The following is a 10,898-nucleotide window of genomic DNA, read 5'->3' as shown; positions in this document are numbered from 1 at the left end:
TTAAATTCAGCAACCAAAGTAATCATTCAGCTCTCATATTTCTGATTGCTATAGCAAACAATAAGATAAATTAAACATTTAATTTAATTTGGCAATATTCTACAGTATGATCCCAAAAATTATACGATTTAAAGTCTCCATCACATGGCAACACAACAAACCATCTCCGTACCTAACGCTAATGATAAAACATCATGTATATCTAAGTGCTAGTAACGCGTATACAAACATTTACACAGTTTTTGGCCCTTACGACAGTCCCACGGAAATACATGTTTGGACATGTTTAGAGCCTGCTAACTATATTGGTATTTGTAACGAAATCATACTGTTTTGGTAACATGGTCGGTAGATATTTATTAAATCGATTTTTGTTGCCTGAATTGTTGGGTGATGGGAATCTTTAATTGTTGTATGGACAGAACCATTGCCAAACGGCAATGGTTCTATAAACAATAACAATATTTTTGTAAAATATTAAATTTGTAAAATAATAAAAAATATTGTAAAATAAAAACTGTAAATACGACTAAATAAATATGAGTCTTTAATAAACCAGAAGGTAGCGCCACTTGACAAGTGACAGACGATATTGACATAGACGACTTACAAGCAAAAAGGGACGATGTCTAAATTTTACGTGGCATACTTATATGACCTTTTCAACCAAATAAACATGGATACAAAATCCCTACGAACAACAGTAGGGCAGAAAGCCGGCTATATGCATGATCACCTCACTTGGTCGGAGGATCCTCTTTTTGTTAGAGAACTTTACTCTCTGTTCCCAGATATCGAGCTATTCTAAAATACTATAAATAATATGTAATACAACTATACTAGCCTCGAGAAATAATCTACAAAAACACTACATATAGTCAATACAATATTCAACACTAAAAATGAATAAGTACAAAAATCACATTACCACAAAAATATCATAATTCAAAAATAACATATTATAGGTAGGTAATAATTTACCATATTTACAAAATATGATTTAAGTGCCGGCGCGCTATCGTACACGATCGGCGTAATGACTGCAATCAACACGTTTTTCATGTCAACAAGTAAAAAAAAAAATAACAAATGACAACGCCGTATCGAAGAAGGAATCTTTATGGGTAATTGTGGAACAACACGGTGTTACTAGGGTAAGGGTAACTTGTAACTGATAAGGGTAAAAGTAGGTTTGGGGGTAATTATTTAAATTGAATGTTTTTTGAGTGATTGCTGTGATATTTTCTTTTTGTTTTGATTGCTGCTAATTTGTGTCTATTAATCTTTATATTTTTATTTTATATTGTTCTGTTTGAGCAGTCTTGTAGATATATTCTAATATTTTACTTTGTACAATAGTTTTTTCATAATACACTTAACTAGTAAATGGTTTTATATAATCTAAATAAAATACTTTCTATCGGTTATAACATGTATTGATTGCACCAAGTTTCCTTATAAGTGTCTGTTCAAATCAGGAGACTTCAGTACTCTATTAAGAAATTAAAAATTAATTGAAATTCTACATATTTTATTTGATCGAAGAATCTAATGCAGAAACGCAGAAATACTTTCTAAAAGTCCAATCGATAACCACATACCTAGTAAAAATAGGTTTTAACCCAAATACATTCCTTCGATTCCATCGACCTAACATTCTCAATTATTTCCTATTACACCAAGTAACAATATGTATAAAATAAATAGCACCCCATTACAACCCTTGTTCTATAATCACCTCTGACCCACAAGTTGACGAAATTGAGTGCCAAGCCTTATCTAAACGATCATCGACACAGTGTCGGGTTTATGGGCGAACGAAACTGTTTTTACCGTGTAATGTTCTACATAAAGATCTGTAATCGTAGTCGTGTTACTACGAGGGACACGCTAGGTTATGTGATTATGATTTTTGGATAAAATAATTGACATATTATGTCCAAAAATAAATATTTTAAAGAAAAGATTGGTTAAACAAATTATTCATATTGTAGGTGGATAGATAGGCAGGCACTGCCTTAATAGTGACGGAATAAAAGGATGTAGGATCAGACAAAGTCAAATTAAATGAATTTATTTCAATTAATCCTAAACTAATTAATTACTTTTGAAACGCCAAATTGAATTTTTCAGTCAGTCTGCCTGTCAGTGAAGCTAGGTGCTCGTTTGGAAGTGTAATTTCGAATGGAGAAGAACGAAGAAGAAACTCTATCGTTACTCTTTTAAATAAAAAATATATTTTGTACAATCTTTCTGATTCATTATTTAGATCAAATTATCAGATAATGATTGGCAAAATTTTCATCATAATACACACAATATATTTTTCACACACATTTGTTAAAACACACCTACTCTGTTACTGTAAATAAACATTACGAGTAATTGTACAATAAATTACATACTACGTCTACATAAAGACATAATAGCATCTGTAACTACATAAAAACTGTCACCGAGTTGTAATGACATCCACGGCTATTCATATCACATTATTCCGGTCGACAGCAGTCGTCGCAATCCTACCCAAGCTCCCATTGGCTGGCGCGACACTTTGTCGCCCATTTGTCACCAAACGCCAACCAATCGCATCCCCCAACTCGAAAATGGAACACAAACGAAATTGTCACAGCCGTCGACGCTACATAAAACCTCTATTGTATAAAACTTCTTTCTTTTTTTTTGCGTTTCCAAAATGGCGATGACGCAATTTTACTCAAAAATAATAATGCATGTTTATTTAAATAAGACAGCCATGAAAAATTTTAATATTGAAACGAAAATAAACCTGCGACAATGCAAACAATTTTTACACTCATCACGATGTTCGGAGTAACAAAAAGGACACAATTTCGGGCCAAATGAAGCGTGACTTTTAACAAAGGGCATCGTGTATGCAGTGCGCAATCGTTTATAACCCGGCCAATTTCGGTTGGTGTATTGTTTGCAGTAGTGAGGAATATTGCACGGGCATTTTCAGTGGGCCGGGTAGCAGCCCAGTGTGTCGATTGCCCCGGGTTGGTGGAAATAACACGGCTGTATCATTGTTATACAAAAGCGCAGCTGTTCGGTTCCCTAAGGGTAAAAAAGACGTTTTGTATGTTTTTTTTTTCGATACGGCATGCGTAGGGAACTTTTAGCGGTCACCGGGACATGGACGCCTCCTGTTTGATCGTTTGATACATTGTAAGCTTTTATTTTTTTCTGTACTGTCTCTTTTGTTGCTGATAGATCTACATATGTATGTATTAGTTTTGAATAGTATATTTGTAAATATTGCATAATTGCAAGCCATCTTATTGTCTAGTAGTACTATTATTATCTGTAGTATCTTCGAATTGATACTGTGTAGAAAATATCAATACCTACTATTTTATGATGTTATGAATCAGGAATAGATAGAGTACCTATTGCAGTTACACTCATTTTGTAATGTGATATGCCTATATGTATTTATTTAATTTTGGTTATGGTTTTATTTGTTGCGTTATCTAAATACATTCAGTCAGATCCATAGAAATTATTTCAAGTAGATAATTAAGTAGTTCTGTTTTGTAGTAGCTGTAGCCTCTGGCTACCATACATAATACATAATAAATAAAAGTAAATAGACTTGCAGATATTTTAATTACCAAAAGTATTGTCTCAATTTTTAACGACACTGCATTTTTTTAATAACTCAAGCGGGTATTTTATTACAATCATATTTGAGACCAAACAAACGTTAAGTAACCTCCCTTTCTATAAAATCGGTTAAACATTACACATTCACAAAATGTCCCACCAATGTCCCGTACTGTTCCCACCCCTTTGAGCACCCAATCCGCCATCTTGGAATTATGATCTTTTATTAAAGAGTTTAATAATAATCTTGAGACGGATACGGCAGATGTGTTCCTTGCCTTAGGTGGTAGTGTGTATTGAGCTTAAATATTGCAAGCAGCTCTTGAGATTTTCATACTTTTTTAATAATGTGTTTGTGAATTGTAACTTAAGTGTATGTACTTCAATGTTTGTTGTTGTGATTTTTGATGATTTGAGATCATTTTGGTGTTTATTAAATAATGTGAGGATCAAGAAGATGTTGCTTAGTGTGTGAATATTAAATACTTACAAAGGTAGGTTTGATTTAATGAGGAACGTCTATCGCCATGGTTACTAATATGGAAGTAATTGCATTTGTAATTCTTTCACACAACGGCAGTAATTTTTCGACTACAAATAAGTAGGACCAGCATTCGAGGAAATATGTAACCCATATTACCCTAGACTAGAAGCCGGTAAACGAGCTGACGGATAACCTGATGATAAGCAATCGTCGCTACCCATGGACATCCAAATCAGAAGCTTGTTCTGTTATGTTACTCTGCCTACCTCCATAGGAGTCAGACATGAGGTTATGTATGTATGTCTTGTTAGCTTTAACGATAGCGAAAGGGTAACAACAATTTTAGTAATTTAGACATTTCAGTGATTTGATTCAGTAATGAAACTATATGTAAAGGTTTAACCCGTAGTATACCGGGACCAGAATATTAAGTTTTGTATTGTGTCTCATATAGGGCAGCATAGAAAATGTTAATTAATGTTTTAATTTATAACTAGAATAACTATTGGGGCTGAGTATTAAAAATTATGAATAAAACAAAAGTGTTTTAAAATTTCTTGAAGAAATTATACACTAATTTTTCTGTCTTGCATTCCGTCTACCTATACTATTCAAGTTTTCAACGATTACTAATTAAACTTAACTTTCCAATCAACACAGTTTTTACAACACATTCCAAGTGTTAGCCCAAAAAAAAAATCAACAAAAATAAAGACATGCAACAAAAATATATTTATTATTAACAAGTTTCCCCTAAAACCAGTGGAACGTACTAAGCCCATGGGATATTTAATACCCTGCGCGTCCCTTCAAATAGGTCACTGTTTTGTCTCAACACTCCCTTACTGGAGTAGTGGGGCACACATGTGACGTATGTAGCTATCTACTAACAACTTATAGTGGTGTATTGAACGGTCATTGGAATACATGGTGATACAAAATGTGTTTGGTTAACTGATAGTCAATGTAGATTGATTGAATTACAATTTTGAATTGAAGACTCTTGCGTATAATTCTGGAAAATGTAACGAGGGCTATAGTGTGCTAATAATGTTTGTTACATTTGATCATCATAATCATCATCATATAGCAGTATTTGATTTTTCTAAGATCATTTATTCTTAGAAAAATCAAATACTGCTCTTGGTAGACCTATCTCTGTTTTAAAACAAAAAAAACAGAGAGGTAACATTACTTAGTAACAATTTCAACTCAGAAAAACAGAAGTAGACTTATAAACTTTACAAAGATCGTCGTTTTAGTACGTGAATTCATCTTTAATTTTTTATTCAAGATAAGAAAATACCAAAAAATATTTTCATCACTACTTTTTCTCAAACAACGCTTTTCCACACGAATGTCCAGGGCTGTCACGTTGCTCTTTAACTGATTTATGTGCGGGTCCGAGCAGCTGAAAGTTTGATGTGGGTACGTTGACGGTGCCAACCCTACCCTTCGGCTAAACGCCCACGTAAGCACCCTACGTGTGTATGTATGTTTGTATATAACTACAGATGTATGAATAAGCAAGTTTTGTAGACATCTGCTCTGAAACTGTGATTACTGTTATTTGATCTCTGAAGACCCTGAGATAACTTTTAATTGATTTTTCGGTCAAACAGTTTTGATTGCTTGTTAGGGTTCTAATCTAAAGGACTGCTGTTGAAGATCAAGAAGGTTCAATCATGAAACTATCATATAATTCAGAACTTCTCTCTTCTTCTATCTAATCTATCTTTAGTTAGACCAATAGACGACTATCTTCATCTTCCGATAGTGATTTTTTTATTAATATGTCAAAATACACCATAGAAAACACAGATTAATCTACAATTTAGTTCGAAATGCAAAACTAATGGTGTGAAAGAAAAACCACGATGATACAATTTGCATTGAGCGTGAGTTTACTTCAACACCACAACGAATAAACAAACCGTAATTTCTAAAGCACCAATCAAAGAACTCCAATTACACTCGATAATTTCAGAAAGCATAAATGCACAACACAGAACCACACAGTTAAAACCTCACGTAGTTTTTATTGCCCAACGAACCAATACTTAACAATCACACACATCTTACAAGGATTCACAAATCACATCACAATCACAGCCCGCAGCATCACTCACTCATCTAAATCTTGCCCCATCTAATTACAGAATTAAGAAATCGTGGTATAATCGTGTCTGCGAAGACAATAAAGAGATCATTAATCACGAGGTATTTGGTACAGTCGTTAATGATGATATTAGGTGTACTGTGCGTGGTTGGTACTGGTTTAAGTTATAAACTTAGAAGATTTCACTAGAACCATACCTTTAGCTCCTTTTTGTGAGGGGGATCATTTCATCCAATGACTCCTCTCGCTTTGGGTGAAGCGAAAGGGAGTGTCAAAGCTCTTACTGACTAAAAACCACTCCAATTCCTTCTCCTGCTTTGAGCCTGAGGAGAACCTGGTGATCTGTTACATTGTCCGCAGCTCATCCTCACTCATCACATCACAATCACAGCCCGCAGCATTACCTTTTACCCTTTGGTTATATTTTCAGTTCACTCTTACCCTTCACTTTTACCGTCAGTGATATTGTCTGTTTTTGTACTAGTTTTCTTTTACCCTTAATAACCTTTTTGTTTTTAATATCTTATTTTTACTCTTAATGATCAGAATCTACTCTGATAACTGATTTTAAGTAATACCCAAGATACGGTTTAGTTTTTTTATATCAGTTAAACAATTATCTTCACATATTCTTTCCCTGTCTAGACTGCTAAGTCGTTTCTCTGACACAACCTTATCTCAAGCTCTTATCAGCGATACAAAGGGAACATCCTATTTTATTAACCTTTAATTTATCACTACAATTACCCGCTATCCTCCTCCTCCTTGCACCTAGATCTTATATCGAGATATGTAGAAGGAGTGAGGGCGGCGCGATCGTGATTGTGCTCTCAAATGCTCTCTGGCGCAATTGTTCATCATTACAACGCTTGTAAGGGCTGTAGATTGCGCGTACGTTTACCAAAAGTGTTACTAGTAGTTCAAAATTACCTTCAGGTTTGTACTAAGATGGTGTCGAAATGAAATATAATAATTTCGCTCTGGTTTTGGTCTGTGCATGTCGGTTTATGCAAACTTGGTGTTGGTCGGCGATCATGTGTACTTTAAATCATGTTTGGTGTTTTCTGAAATGGTAGGGTACGATACCTTTAGTACCTATAGGAATTCTCTTCTTCGGTTTCGTTTCTGTTGAGCATTTCTGAATCTCAGAGGCAGCGGAGAGCGTAAAGACTTTAGAACTGACTGATTGGTCGTAATCAAGTAGAAGTTAGTATCTAGTGTAAGAAATAAACTGTAAGTATAATAAGTATTTAAGTCATGTCACAAGCGAATACCTACTTTAATAAAGGCTGCGTCTCCGCTAAAGTTTTTAGACCTGACTGACTGGTGTAAATCAAGTAGAAGTGGGTGTCTAATATAGTGAATACACTGTATAACTATTTAAAAGTCGTATCTCAAGCGAATACCTATCTTAATCAGATATTTTTTCAACAAATCAAATTGTTTAAAATGATAACTTAGATTTCAGATCGTTACCTTCGATGTTTGAAGTATTCAATCATGAATGATAAATTAAACTTTGAAACAAGTATCTATCCATCAAAAACTATAAAGTCGTTTAAATTTTGGTGAAATAACAATTCAATAAGTAAAGTTTTTCTGAAATCTTAATGTATTACCAAAAGTATTGAGCAACTATGTGTCATAAATACCTAAGTTTTGAATAACTTATTTTTTCAACTAAAAATATCTACGATATATGAGGGAAAAAAACATCTTCCTTATCAAGTCAGTATATGATTTAGACTCAATGTGACCCAGCCAAAACAGCTTTTTTTCTAGCTAGAAAAAGACAAAATAGAAAATGTTTTTTGTTCAGCACCCATCAAAGTTACACCAAAAGAAAATCTGTCACATCCAACTTAAAGATGCTTTTCCAATAAAACAGTCAAAGACCTCAAACGCATCTCCTCATAAATTACTCAATTAACTCGAACATGTAATTAACGACGAACAAAATTTTTAATAATCAATCTTAGAAACGAAAGTACGGTCAATCAGTGAAATGTATAAGTAACTCAAGATTATGTAGAAAAAATAATGAGCACGCCGGACAAGTGGCGCGGGTTAGATGTGATAGGTAATGTGGGGCTACTAAATTCGCTGACAAAGAAAATCTAACTAGTGGAATACAAGAGAATAAAGTGAGGTTATTTGGTAACAGTTTTTATGGATACGTGGCAAACGGCAACCGTATCTGATGGTAAGCGATCGGCGCCGCCAGAGGAGACACGGGTGCGTTGCCGGCCTTTTAATAGAATACGCCTTTTTCTTGAAGGTTTGGAGGCTGCCGATGACGGATCATTCCAGGGTTAAAATAAGCAAAATAGTCAAGTTGGCAAGTGTTCTTTCAACCAAGGCTTTGGTATGAATAATTTTTTTTAAGGGGAATATTACTTATCAAAAGCGGGGCAAGTAAAACGTTAGATTGTTAGACGCAATTGTTTTGAGCCGCGGCCCCGGTAACCCTGCAAGACGCGCGCGGTTAGTATAGAAGAATTTGATTAAAACCTAATGTTTGCTAGAAATACGAGCATTTAAGTAAGTTTATCAACTCGCAAGCATAACATAGTCCCTACTTTTCTGCACTATGTCAATACGTAAACATAAAACTTTTAACTCCGCTATTTTAATAGCCTCACAGACAAGTTGCGTATACCGTAGATCGTGACAGATGTTCAGTGTGGATCGTGTGAATTTGATAGTGAACTATTACGATACTACTATACATCTTTCCCTAACTACTGGTACGGTCAGCTCATCAAACTGAAATTATTGATTAATTTTATTTAAAGACATTTAATTTTTAAGTAGGTGTAATTATTTGTAATATGCATTAGAGTCGTGTCTTTTAGAGGAAGATGACTATTAAAGTGGTGGGTTCTTGTCGTTTGGTTTTTATTTAATGTTTTTAAGTATGATGAGAAATGAAAGTTTTGATTTCAATGTTTAAGACTATGGGAAATTGAGTAAATCCAGTAGCAATTTGTAAAAATGTTTTAATGTTAATCTCTAGATTACTTTGATGGCGGTTGTAATAATTCATTTTTCAGATTTGCCTTTAAGAGTTGCGCTACTATAGCTTAATGGTATGCTAGTCTAATTCATTCAGTCATTGTATTTACTGATGAAATACATTAACTAAAATCAAAAAATTACGTCAACTGTTAAAGACTTTCCGTGCCACTGCTCAAAATAAATATTTAAAGCGAGTAAGAAGTGCAATATGATATTTATAACTAGCTTCTGCCAACTGCTTCATTTCCCGTGGGATAAAAAGTCCTATCCTATCATCTACGTCAGCTCATACCCTATCTGTATACAAAATTTCATCAAAATCCGTTCAGTAGTTTCAGCGTGATTGATGGACAAACATTTAAATATTCAAACATCTAAACAAACAAACTTTCACATTTATAATATTAGTGTAATAACATTATTATACAATATAAGATATCTTCAAAATGTTTATTCAAGTAATATCTTTTCCGCGTATCTTTTCTTTTCATCTCATTACCTATAATAATGTTATAAAAGGTCCCGGTTAGGTAAAAAATATCCAGGTTTAATAAAACGTCTTCTTTTATATTCCTGGCTAGAGCATGATATAAAACATTGTACGGGATCCTTAGTATAACCTACCTACTTGTAATATAACATAGACTGACGATAGGTACCAATCATAATTTTCAACTTATTACAAAAATCTCAAAAATGGATTATGAGATGAAAAAACATTGCAATAATAGAGATAAAATTAAGCCCGTTTTTGGCTGACGGTGAGCAAGCTCTGTCGCCCATGGACACCTGACACACCAGAGGCGTTACAAATAAGTTGCCGGCCTTTTAGGGGATAGGAATTCAAGGGTTATTGGGAAATGGGGATTGGGAAGATTGGGAGGGAAATTGGGCCTCCGGTAACCTCACTCACACAGTGCAAGCGTTGTTTTACGGCGATTTTCTGTGAGGCATGCATTTTTAAAATAAAAACATAGTTTATAATAATAATTAATTATCCAATTATTATTTTATTTGCTGACCTTACAATAGTTGCATTGCCAGCGTCTTCCGAAACTAAGACGTGCGTATTCATGCGACGAAATCATACTTCGGACGTTAGAGATCAAAGTCGTGCAGCAAACATTTTTAATTATTCAAATCTGTAACGTTTCGCGTACTTTCTAATCACGAGCCTCTGTATAGAAATTACCTATGTTACGCGTTGATGAGCAAGCCATAATAACACGTATGGCCTACATATGTCATGTATTTTGTGTAATTGTCCTAGTGTTTGGAAGCTCTTGGATAATTTGTTTCTTAATATTTTTGGGTCAGATTATGACAGACAGACAGATTTCTAGAACTTATATTATGCTTCCTTATTGGTTTTGTGATCCGTAGCACAATTTAGGTTTTATTTTTTATATTTGATGGGTCGACGTTTGGCTGCGCATCGTCTGGTGGTAAGTGATAATGTGGCCTACGATGGAGCATGTCTGTCTACAAGCAAGCTATTCATTCGGGCCTTGAAGACACCCAGGTTATACCCATCAGGAAACACAGACTTATTAACATTTGTATTTCAATTTTAAGAAATAAATGAGGGAGATCTGAAACATTCAAAACGAGAAAGCCTTGAATGATCATTATTAGTGCTACGTGTAGCAATTT

The sequence above is a fragment of the Spodoptera frugiperda genome, chromosome 3 (assembly GCF_023101765.2).
Source record: "Spodoptera frugiperda isolate SF20-4 chromosome 3, AGI-APGP_CSIRO_Sfru_2.0, whole genome shotgun sequence".
Taxonomy (NCBI): domain Eukaryota; kingdom Metazoa; phylum Arthropoda; class Insecta; order Lepidoptera; family Noctuidae; genus Spodoptera; species Spodoptera frugiperda.
The sequence above is the reverse complement of the archived record's forward strand: the minus strand, read 5'-3'. Positions refer to the sequence as shown.